The following is a 12,628-nucleotide window of genomic DNA, read 5'->3' as shown; positions in this document are numbered from 1 at the left end:
ATGACAGATGAGAACTAATTAAACAACAGGGATGGGAGTTTGATAAAAGTAGACATAGAAAGAAAATTTAAAAAGCGATGATAGTAAGGAAAGACAAGAAACAATTAAAAAATAAAGAGCGTGAACAGGATAACAGTAGTCAAAAAAGGGCATTTAAAAAAAGAGGATTAAGAAAGAAAACAAATTTGAAAAATAAGGACAACGAACAAAAATGCAGACAAAAAGAAAATTTGAAAAGCAAACGCATAAAAGACAGACAAGAAAAAAAAATTCAGACAGTGAACTGGACAAAAGGAGACGCAGAAAATATCAAAAGCAACAGGGATTAAGGAAGTAAAGAAAAAAAAGATAATGACGGTGAACTAAATAAACAAACATAGAAAGTAAATTTTAAAAGCGATGGGGATTGAGAAGAAAAGATTAAAAAGTATAGACAGAAAATGAAAAAAAAAGTACATGTAAAAAAAACTTTAAAAGCCATGGGATTAAGAGAGGAAAATATGAAAAAACAGGGACGGCAAACAAAAAACGGAGACATAGCAAGTACATTTTAGAAGCGAGGGGGTACATGACAGACAGGAAAGCAATAAAATATAGGGATAGGGAGCGTGATAAAAGTAGACATAAAAACAAAATTTGAAAATCCAAGGAATTAACAGAGAAAAGAACTAAAAAAAATAGGAACAGCAAACTAAATAAGCCAAGACGCAGACAGAAAGTTTAAAAAGCAAGGGCACTAAGGAAACAAGAGAAATAAGAAACAATACAGACAATGATCTCAAGAAAATCAGACACACAAAGAAAATTTAAAAGCAACGTGTTAAATGAGAGACAGGAAAGAAATAAAAAATAAGGATAGGCCTGTTGATAAAAGAGGTCACGGAAAGAAAATGTAAAAAGCAATGACATACAGGACAGTCAGGAAAAACTTTCAAATAGGATCACCAAAGTAGATAAAAGTAGACATAGAAACAAAGGTTTACAAGCCAAGGATTAAGAAATGAAAAGATTAAAAAATAGGGACACCGAACTAGAACAGAGACATAAACCAAAATTTTAAATAAGGCAGCACTAAGGAAGGACAAGAAGTAATTGAAAACTAAAGACATCAAACAGCATAAAAGTAGACATGGAACATTTTAAAAGCAACAAGGACTATGAGAAGTAAAAAAAAAAAAAAACACAACAGGGAGAATGAACTAAATAAACAGAGACATAAAAAGTAAATTTTTAAAGTGACAGGTTACATGACAGGCAGGAAACATAAAAATCAGAGATAGGAAGCTTCGCAAAAGCAGGCATAGAAGGAAAATTTTAAAAACAATGAGGTACAGGACAGATAGGAAAAAAACTGAAAACAGAGACAGCAAAGTAGATAACAGTAGACATTGAATCAACATTTTAAAAGTCAAGGGATTAAGGGAGGAAAGAATTAAACAATATTGGTAGCAAATGAATATGCAGAGATAGAAAGAATTTTAAAAGCGAGAGCACTAGAGAAAGACAAGAAATAATGAAGAAAGTAAAACAGCAAACGGAATAGGGGTACAAAGAAAGAAAAATGAAGGAGATGAGGAAAAAATTAAAAAATAACAACGGCAAACTAAAACAGAGACGTAGAAAGAAAATTTTAAAAGTCATGGCAATAAGTAAAGCAAGAGAAAACAATTTGAAAATCAAGACAACGAACAAGACAAAAGTAGAAAATTTTTCAAGCCGATGGATTAAGAGAGGAAAGAACTAAAAAATAGCGACAGTGAACTAAAAGACATACATAGACAAAAACTTTTCAAAGCGACAGTACTAAGGAAAGACAAGCAATCATTTAAAATTCACGACAGGGAACAGCATAAAAGTAGACATAGAAAGAAAACTTAAAAAACAACAAGCATTACGGAAATAAAAGAAAAAAATTATGAAATAGGTACAGCAAACTAAAACAGATGTAGAAAGAAAATATAAAACCGAGGGCACTAATGAAAGACAAGAAATAATTAAAAATAAATACATCAAAGGGAAAAAGGTAGACATAGAACATTTAAAAAGCGAGGGGCATTAGGGAAATAAAGGGAAAAATTAAAAAGTAGCAACACCTAAGTAAGCCAGAGATGCAGAAAGAAAATTTACAAAGCGAAGGCACTACTAAAGACAAGAAATCATTAAAAAATAAATACAGCGACCCAAATAAAAGCAGACAGAAAATTTTAAAAGCGAGGTTGATTAAAAAAATAAGGAAAAAATTAATAAATCGTGACAGCCAACTAAAACGGAGCCATAGAAAGAAAATATAAAAAGCAACGGCACAAAAGAAAGAAAACAACAAAGGGAATAAAAGTAGGCATAGAACATTTAAGAAGTGATAGGCATTAGGGAAATAAAGGAAAAAATTATGAAATAGGGACACCAAACTGAAACAGAGACATTAAAAGAAAATTTTGAAAGTGACTGCACTAAGAAAACACAAGAAATAAATAAAAAAAAAAGACAGCAAATGGAATAAAAGCAGACAGAAAATTTTAAAAGCAACAGAGATTAAGAAAATGAGAAAAAATTAGAAAGTAGCGACGGCAAACTAAAACAGAGACATAGAAAATATATAAAGCAAAGAAATTAAGAACAGAGAGGAAAAAAAAATAGGGTCAGCAAACTAAATAAATGGAGACATTGAAACAAAATTTAAAAAGTGATGAAGTAGAGGGAAGAACTTAAAAACACGAACAGGAAACTGGATAACTGGAGTCAGAGAGAGAAAATTTAGAAAGCAACGGGATACTGGCCGTATGGGTAAGGAGTTAAATATCGGGAGAGGGAGCCACAGGGAAAAGACATTGGAAGAGCAACAGGGTACAGAGCACAGGGAGTCACTGAAAAGAGAGATGGGTCATGCTGACTAGAGGGAGACCTAGAAATGCAATTTGCACAAACAATGGGGAAGAAGGCAGCACGGAAAAAATGAAATAATAGCAGGTGGGGAGCTAGAAATGTAGAAGGCGACGGTGTACAGAACAGTACTGACAAAAGAGCAAAAAGCTTTAGGGAGCCGGGCAGCTGGAAAGGTAGACGGAGGCAGGGATGAGCAAGGAGGTAGGCAGAGGTCTGGAGAAGCACCGCAGGGACGGGCCCTCACACACGAGACGGGACGCACAACTCGCCGCAGCTGCTGGAGACTGGCAGGAGACCTTTACTGCCCTGAGGCTTCTCTTTCTGCCCTTGTCCCTTCCTTCTCTGCAGTGCCGGCTGCCCGACCCCTCACCCACCTAAGAGCAGGGGCTGGAGCGATCCTCTCATGAGGCTTCCCAGACTCATGGCAGCTCACACGTGCGGCCAATAGAGGCACCGAGCTCCTGGCACCGTGTGCTGGTGGCGTGCTCTGTCGGGGATCGCTGGGAGAGATCCTTCCTCGTTGCAGGGATGGGCTGTTCCTTGCCGGAGACAACTGCCTGCGGAAGCCTCTTCGTTTCACTCTTCGGCCGGGTGCTGCAGGCAAGCGTGCCCAGACAGCCCCCTCCCCAGCTAGAGCCCCTTAGCACAGCAGGGCCAGCCCCATCCTCAGCCTCACAGGGACCACAGGGGGCTGCCCTGACCCATCCCCACCTGCAGCTTTTTTAAACCCCTGGCCCAGCCCCATTCTCACCTCATGGGTTCCACCTGGGCGGCCCCAGCCCACAGCTGGAGCCTATCGGGAAGAGGGGCCATGGCCCCAGCCCCACAGCACATCACCCCTTCCCCTGGACCCAACCACAGCCACTTGCCCAGAGCCCAGCGGCTGGAAATACATCCAGGAGCACAAAGGAGGCAGCAAAGGTTTGTTTCTTTACACGCATCAAAAATTTCAGCACCGAGTTGGCTCCAAGTCTCAGAATCCAAAGGCAGCAGGACAGAGGGAAAAGAGGGAAGAAGAAAGCAGGAGGAAGGACAGAGGAAGGTAGACAACAGGTATGGGACAGGGAGCCAAAAACTGGGATACAGGAAACAAGAGAGGGACGGGGAACCGCACACGGGTGATGAGAGAGACAGAAATGGAGCGCAGCAAGGAGGAGGATGAGGAGATGGAGCAATAAATAAGGGCGGGGGGGGGTGGGTCAGAGAGCAGGGGCGAGAGAGGGGAGGAACCGAGCGGGACAACAGAAACAACAGAGAGGGACAGAGAATGAGACAGGACAGACACAGACAGGAGAGAGAGGGACGGTGGGGGTGTCATTTTACAGTGATGGAGAACTGGATAGAGCGAGACATGTAGAAAACTACAAAAGGGGAACAAAGCAGAAAGGTTTTAAAAAAAAAACACCAACAACAAAGAGGGACAGGAAGCTGGATAGAGGCAGTCATAGAGAAATTAAAAAGTGACAAACACAGGAAAGAATTAAAAAAGAGAGCACATAAGATGGATAGACTGAGAACTAGAAAGGGAACAGGAGAGAGAGGCAGGAAATTTTAACAATTGTTCGAGGAAGCTTTACAGAGGGAGGTTCAAAAGAGAAAATAAAAAGCGATAGGCTACCGGAAACACAGTGAGGAAAAAAATGGACAGGGAACTAGATAAATGGAGATATACAAATAAAATTTTAAAAGCAACAGAGTACACAACAAGAAAGAATTAAAAACAAGGGAAAGGCAATGAGATGAACAGAGGCATAAAAAGAAAATTTTAAAAATGACTGGGTAAGGAAAATGGAAAAAAAAATTAAAATGGGGAGAGGAAACCGAATAAAGGAAAAAATTGAAAAATAAAGATAGCAAACTGGATAAAAGTAGAAATTAGAAATTTTGAAAAGGGACGGGGTAGGTGACAGACAGCAAATACTTACAAAATAACCATTGACAGCTTCAGAAATGTAGACGCAAGGTCGTGGTTTAACCCTGGCTGGCAACTGAGCACCATACAGCTGCCCGCTCGCTCTGCCACAGCGGAATGGGGAGACAATCAAAAGGATAAATGTGAGAAAGAAACGCAAGAGTTGATATAAAAACAGTTTAATAATTAAGAAGAAATTGTTTAAAAGATGGGGGGGGGGGGAACAAACAACAAAAAGAGAGGAAAATAAAACCTGAGACAAACAAGAGATGCAAATGACAAAAATTGCTCACCACCGACAGACGGATGCCCGGCCGGTCCCGAGCAGCGCCCCCCCGCAAACCTCCACCCCCAGTTTTATTGCTACACATGACGTCATAGGGTCTGGAATATCCCTTCGTTCAGGTGGGGTCAGCTGTCCTGGCTGTGTCTCCTCCCACCTTCTCGTGCACCTCCAGCCTGCTCACGGGCGGGGCGGGGCGAGGAGCGGAACAGCCCCTAGCTGCGTAAGCGCCGCTCAGCAATAACTGCCGAGTCCCTGTGTTAACAACGCTGTTTTCGGCACAAATCCAAAACGTAGCCCCGTACCAGCTACCGTGAAGAAAACTAACGCTATCCCCTCCAAAACCACCACGTGCAGAAATAAAATTTTAAAAGTTGTGGTGTGGAAAACACGGAAAAAAAATTTAAAATGGGGACAGAAAACTAGAAAAACGGAGACATAGAAAGAAAATTTAAAAAGCGTCGGGGAACAGATAAGACAGCAAACATAATAAATGTTGACATAGGAAAAAATTTATTAAGCGATGGCATTAAGACAAGAAAAAAATAAATAATAAGGATAGGGTAAAAAATAGAGACAGACATGGAAATATAATTTTTAAAGTGACAGGGTACACATCAGACAAGAATAAATCAAAAAATAGGGATAGGGAGCTTGATAAAAACACACATAGACTGGAAATCGAAAAAGCGATGGGGTTTAGGACAGGCAGGAAAAAATTGAAAAATAAATACAGTCATTTGGTTAAAGTAGACATAGAAAGAAAATTTTTAAAGTGACTGGGTAAAGGACAAGCATGAAAAAAAACTTAAAATGGGAACAGAACTGGATTAAAATTGACATAGAAAATTTAAAAAGCAAAGCCATTAAGGAACAACAAGAAAAAAATTTAAAACAAGGGTAGGGCGATAGAGAGAGACATAGGAAGAAAATTATAAAAGCAGAGGCATTAAGGAACAACAAGAAAAAGTTACAAAATAAGAATAAGGAGAAAAGTACAGAGAGACGCACAAAGAAAATTTCAAAAGCAACAGGGTACAGGATAGACGAGAAACTAAAATGTCAGATAGAAAATTCGTTAAAGTAGACACGGAAAGAAAATTTTAAAAGCGACAAGTACGGGAGAGACAGGAAAACATAAAAAATAGGGACAGCAAAGCGGATAAACTGTGACACAGAAAGAAAATTTAAAATGCGACGGCTTTAAGGAAAGACAAGAATAAATTTAAAAATAAGAATGGGGAAAAAATAGACACACACATAAAAGTAAATTTAGAAAGCAACAGGAAACACAACACGGCACAGAATTAAAAAATACGGATAGGGAGCCTGATAACCTATTTATCAGGTTAGAAAATTGAAGAAGCGATAGAGTACAGGACAGACCGGAGAGAATTAGAAGATGAAGACGGTGAACTGCAGAAAAGCAGTCATAGACACAAAATTTAAAATTGACAGACTATAGTATAGACAGGAAAAAATTAAAAAATGACAGGAAACTAAATAAATGGAGGTATAGAAAGAAAATTTTTAAAGCAACTGGGAACAGGGCAGAGAGGGAAGAATTAAAAAATAGGGACAGGGAATCAGATAGAGGGAGACATAGAAATTTTTCAAAGCGACAGGCTACAAGAAACACAGGAAAGAATTAAAAAGTAGGAACAGGGATGAGAATAGAAGGAAATATTGAAAGAAAATTTAAAAAGTGAGAAGATATTCGGAAGAAAGAGACTAATTAAAATTTAGGGAAAAGAAACCAGAAAAAGGGAATTATTGAAAGAGAAATTAAATAGCAATAGGGTACAAGAAATATAAGGAATAATTAAAAAATCAAGACGGGCCAGATAGAGAGAGACATAGAAGGAATTTTAAAAAGCAACCGAGTACAAGAAACATAGACAAGAATTAAAACATAGGGACAGGGAGATGGATAGAGGACAACATAAAAAAAGAACTAAAACGGCAATTGGGTACAAGAAACAAGGGAATATTAAAAAAACAGGGACAGGGAGATGGATAGAGGACAAAGTAGAAAAAAAAAAACGGTGATTGGGTACAAGAAACACAGGAATATTAAAAAAACAGGGACAGGGAGATGGATAGAAGGAACCACAACGAGAAAACATTAAAAGCAATGGGGTACCAGAAACACAGGAAACAATTAAAAAATAGGGACAGGGAGATGGATAGAAGGAAACATAGAAAGAAAATTTTAAAAGCATTTAAGTACAGGATAGAGGGAGGAATTAAAAAATAGCGACAGGGTGCCAGAGAGAGGGAAACGTACAAAGAGAAATTAAAATGTAACGGGATATAGAAAACATAGGAAAACCTTAAAAAATAAGGACAGGGAGACACAGAGAGGGAAACTTAGAAACAAATTAATAGGTGAAGCGGTACAGGGCAGAGTTGGCAGAAGAGTAACAAGTTTTGGGAGCCGGACAGGTAGGTGGGCCTGCAGAGAGGGAGACAGAAGCAGGGACGGGCAGGGAGGCAGGCAGAGACCTAGGGAAGGGCGGCAGAGATGGACCGGGACACACGAGAGAGAAAGCGTGACTCGCCACAGCTCCCGGCGCCAGTGGGAGACCTTCACCACCCCGACGCTTTTCTCTCTGCCTCGGCGGCAGGCGCCTCAACGCTCCGCTGCCGCAAGGCTTCCCAGCGGCTCGCACGTGCGGCCGACGGAGGAACAGAGCTCCCAGCACCGTGTGCCGGTGGTGCGCTCTGTCGGAGACGGCTCGGAGGGATCCTTCCTTGCCGCGGGCAGCGGCCGTTCCGTGCTGCAGGCAGCTGCCGGCAGGACCCTCTCGGATTCTGTCCTCAGGCAGCTCACCTTCTTCAGCTCCCTCAGGCAGGCATGCCTGGGCAGACCCTTCCCCGGCTAAAGGGAGGAATTAAAAAATAGGGATAGTGAGCCAGATAGAAGGAGACATGGAAATAAAACTTAAAAAGTGACGGGGTACAGGACAGGTAGGAAAACATTAAGAAATAAAGACAGGGAGACGAAGGAGGGATACATAGAAGGAGAAACTAGAAAGCGGCAGGTAAAGGGAAACACAGGAAAAACTTTTAAAATAGGGATGGGAAGGAAGATAGTGGGAGAAATAGGAAGACCTTTCAAAAAGCGACAGAATACAATTCACATAGGTGAGAATTAAAAAATAAGGCTGGCAAGAGACAGAGAGAGATGTGTGTATAAATGAAATTTTTAAGATGATGGGATAAAGGAAAGAGCGAGAAGAAATAAAAAATAGGAAAAGGGAGCCAAATACAGGGAGGCGTAGAAAGAAACTTTGAAAAGCTATGGGGTACAGAGCGGAAGCAGGTATTTATGAAAAAACAGAGTCAGGAAGCCAGATACTGGTAGGTAGAGAAATGAAATTTTAAAAGTAATTGGGGTACAAAGCAAAGCAGAAAAACTAAAAAAAAACAGAGACAGAGCTGGTTTGAGAGAGACATAGAAACAGTTTAAAAGGCAAGAGGGTACTGGGCAGAGTTGGAAGCACAATAACAAGTTTGGGGGAGCCATACAGGTAGGTGGGCGGGCAGAGAGGGAGACGGAGGAAGGAGGCAGGCAGACATCTGGAGAAGGGTGGCAGAGATGGGCCAGGATGCAGAGGGGAGGACACGCAACTTACCGCAGCTCCCGGTGCCGGCAGGAGACCTTCACCGCCCTGACGCTTACCCCTCTGCATCTGCCCCTTCCTCCTCTGCAGTGCCGCCAGCCCGACCCTCACCCGTTCTGCAGCACGCAGCAGACGCCCAGATGCTCCTCATCCGCAAGGCTTCCTCGACACACGGTGGCTCACGCACGTAGCGGAGACAACGAGCTCCCAGCACCGTATGCTGGCGTCTGCTCTGTCGAGGGCGGCTTGGCAGGATCCTTTCTCGCCACCGGCCATTCGTTGCTGGAGGCAGCTGCCTCTGGGACCCCCTCGGATTCCCTCCACAGCCAGTTTTCCCTTCGTCGGTTCCCTCGGGCAGGGGTGCCCAGGCAGCCCCCTTTACAGCAAGAGCCCCTTAGCCCAGCCCATTCTCAGCCTCACTGGCCACACCTAGGCTGCCCCAGCCCCAGCTGGAGCCCATCGGGAGCAGGGGCCATTGGCAAAGTGCCACAGCCCATCACCCTCTCCCCTGCATCTGTCCCCAGCCACGAGCCCTGCCCCAGGGGCTGCAAACATATCCAGGGGCACAGAGAAGGCCAGGAAAAGCTTATTCGTTAATGCACGTAAGAAATCCCAGCAGTGAATTGGCTGCAAGGCTCGGTGTGCAAATGCAGCGGGAAAGAGGAAGAAAAGGGAAGAGAAAAGCAGGACGAAGGACAGAAGAACATAGAGAAGAGTTGTGGTACAGGGAGCCAGAAAACAGGACACTGCAAAAGAGAGAGGGGTGGGGAGGAGGACAATTGTGTAGAGAGAGGAGAGCAGAGAGATTGCAGAAAACAACAGGGACGGAGAGAGGGAGGAAAAAATAAGAGAGATGGGGAGCGGGAGAGAGAGGCGGAAGGAACCAGCGGGACAAAACAGAGACAAGACAAGGGACGGGGAAAAATTCTAAAGTGATAGGGGAAAAAAAACATAAGCAAGAAATAAAAAATAGAAACAAGGAGCCAGACAAAGGTAGAGTGGAAAGAAACTTTTAAAAAGCAACAGGGTACAAGAAAGATAGGCAAGAACTAACAAATAGGGGCAGGGAGATGTAGAAAGAAAGTGCAGAAAGCAACAGGATACAGGACAGAAAAGGAAGAATTAAGAATTATAAACAAGGAAATGGACAGAGGGAGTCGTAGAAAGAAAATTTAGAAAGCAATGGTGTGCAGGAAACCAGCAAGAAATTAAAATTAGGTCAGGGAGACTGAGAGAGGGAAAGGTAGCAAGAAAATTTAAAAAGCGACTGCGTTGGAGAAACATACGCAAGAATTAAAAAGATAGGGATGGAGAGGTTAAAAGAAAGTTTCAAGAGCGATGGGGTACAAGAAACATAGGGAAGAATTAAAAAATAGGGACACAGACGCTGATATAAGAAAACTGTGGTGGGTTGACTGTGGCTGGCCGCCTGCCAAACCGCTCTATCGCTCCTCCTCCTCAACAAGACAGGGGAAGAAAATACGACAAAAAAGCTTGTAGATTGAGATAAGGACAAAGAGATCACTCACCAATTACTATCACAGGCAGAACAGACTCGACTTGGGGAAATTAATTTAATTTATTGTCAATCAAAATCAGAGTAGGATAAAGAGAAATAAGATCATCTAAAAAACACCTTCCCCCCGCCCTATTCTTTTTTCCTAAGCTCATCTTCGCTCCCGACTTCTCTACATCCTCCCCCCGAGCAATGCAGGGGGACAGGGAGCGAGGGTTGCAAACAGTTCATCGCACGTCATCTCTGCCGCTCCTTCCTCCTCACGCTCTTTTTCTGCTCCAGCATGGGGTCCCTCCCACGGGGCCACAAGTGCTGATAGAAGCCCATTCCAGCACTAGCTCTCCACGGGGTCACAGCTTCCTTCGGGCACATCCACCCGCTGCGGCGTGGGGTCCTCCACAGGCTGCACGTGCACGTCTGCTGCACCGTGGACCTCCACGGGCTGCAGGAGAACAACCTGCGTCACCGTGTTCTTCGACCACAGGCTGCAGGGGAATCTCTGCTCCGGTGCCTGGAGTACCTCCTCCCGCTCCGTCTTCACTGACCTTGATGTCTGCAGGGCTCTTTAACACTCACATTTCCTCTATCGCAGCTTCTGCACAGCATTTTTTAGCCCTTCTTAAACGTCCATCACAGAGGCGTTACCAGCGTTGCTGATGGGCTCAGCTTCGATCGGCAGCAGATCCGTCTCAGAGACGGAACTGGCTGTGCCCGACATGAGGGCGACTCCTGGTCCCTTCTCACAGAACCCACCCTTGCAGCCCCTGCCCCGCCCCAGCTAACAAAACCTTACCGCGTAAACCCAATACAACAGCGATCGGCTACAGGGCAGAGAAGGGGGATTGAAAAATAGGGAAAGGGACCCACAGAGAGAGAGGCACAGAGGAAAAAAATTAGCGATGGGCTACAGGCCCGAGAGGAGGAAATGACAGGGAACCAGACAGATGGAGATGGATAAAAACAAAGAATAGTGATGGGCCACAGGGCAGAGAGGGAGGATTTAAAAAAGGTGACTGTGATATGGACAGAGATAAACAGAAATACCAAAAAAACTCGATGAGCTGAAGGGGAGAGACAGAGGAATTAAAGAATAGGGACAGGGAGCCAGACAGAGAAAGAACGATACAGACAAAAATGGGCCATGGGACAGAGAGGGAAGAAATGAAAACATAGGAACAAGAGAATCTAAGAAAGGAAAAATGTATCTAGAATACAGGGCAGAGAGAGGGGAATTAAAAAATAGGGACATGGAGACAGATGGAGGTGGGGGGGGTAGGAACTGTGAAGGGCTAACAGGCAGACGGGGAGAAATTTAAGAAATTGGGATAGGAAGACAGATAGATAGAGGGAGAAAGACAAAACTAGTGATGGACTGCAGTACAGAGACAGAGGATGAAAAAGAGGGCAAGGAACAGGATAGAAGCGCAGAGAAAAAAAGAAACCGGAAAAGTATAATGACAGATAAAGACGGGGACTTGGAGAACGAGAGAGGGAGAGATGCAGAGAAGAAAAAAAAAAAAATGACCGCAGTAAGAGAAAGAGAACGGGGGGGCAGGGAGGGACCGGGATGCAGAAGAGGAACTACAGCCTCGAGGCTCCAGGACTCACCGCAGCTCCCGCTCTCAGAGCTGCTGGAGAATTTCACAGTTCAGACGCATCTTCGTCTCTCCCTCTCTGTCTCCTTCCTCCTCCGTAGCTGCGGTCGCTTGACTGTCATCCACCTGAGAGAATAAATCAGTGTCTCACAGCTCTTACAATACGAGGCTTACCAGATACATAGCCTCACACGCGCACACTCTGCATGGCTATAGCGTGCTTTCGGTTACGCGTACAGACGTACCGTGCGGTGCACATTGGTGATCGGATCTGCTGAGGACTACGCTAAAAGGGATCCTCCCTCACCTGGTGAGGCAGGCTGGCTCCTGCCTGCAGCTGGAGGCAGCTGCCAGCTGGATTCTCTTTATTTTATTCTTCAGCTGCTTTACCTTTTTCTGGCCACTCCAGCTTCAGCCGCAGCAGCTCCTGCCCACAGCCAGTAAGCGTCCAGCTGTCCCTTTTCGCCCATGCCGCTAGGGGAATGAGGCCAAAGGCGACCCACGCAAACCTGAGCCAGACGCAATCAACAACATCCCCGGAGAGGAACCGACGACCGAGTCCTCGGTGCTGCCTCTGGGAGAGGGAAAGAGCAAGCAACCGTTATCCACAGTGATGACTGTAGCTCTCCTCAGGCAGGAACCCCTCCTTCTGCAGGAGCTCCTGGAGACACCGCTCTTTCCCCAAACTGATGCTAACAGCACCTGCATTTATGGAGAATAAAGCATGTTCAAGGGCCAGCTTGCTGCTGTGAGGACAGGGTTTGGGGGCAGTCTGTGGCTACGGGACAGGCTTCAAGGGAGGTGCTGGAGCTG

At 44.2% G+C, this 12,628-nt stretch overlaps 1 long non-coding RNA gene across 1 annotated transcript; it reads right to left on the bottom strand.

The window, feature by feature from the left end:
* Nucleotides 1-10,264: 10,264 nt before the first annotated feature.
* On the bottom strand, nucleotides 10,265-12,563 carry LOC142077503 (uncharacterized). Its single transcript, XR_012671871.1, has 2 exons — nucleotides 12,206-12,563; nucleotides 10,265-11,941 (listed from the first exon to the last, which is right to left on the bottom strand). It is a non-coding gene; the product is annotated as an uncharacterized LOC142077503 (long non-coding RNA).
* Between the last annotated feature and the right edge of the window lie 65 nt (nucleotides 12,564-12,628).

The sequence above is a fragment of the Calonectris borealis genome, unplaced genomic scaffold (genome assembly GCF_964195595.1).
Source record: "Calonectris borealis unplaced genomic scaffold, bCalBor7.hap1.2 HAP1_SCAFFOLD_277, whole genome shotgun sequence".
Taxonomy (NCBI): domain Eukaryota; kingdom Metazoa; phylum Chordata; class Aves; order Procellariiformes; family Procellariidae; genus Calonectris; species Calonectris borealis.
This window is presented reverse-complemented; position numbering and strand designations above follow the sequence as displayed.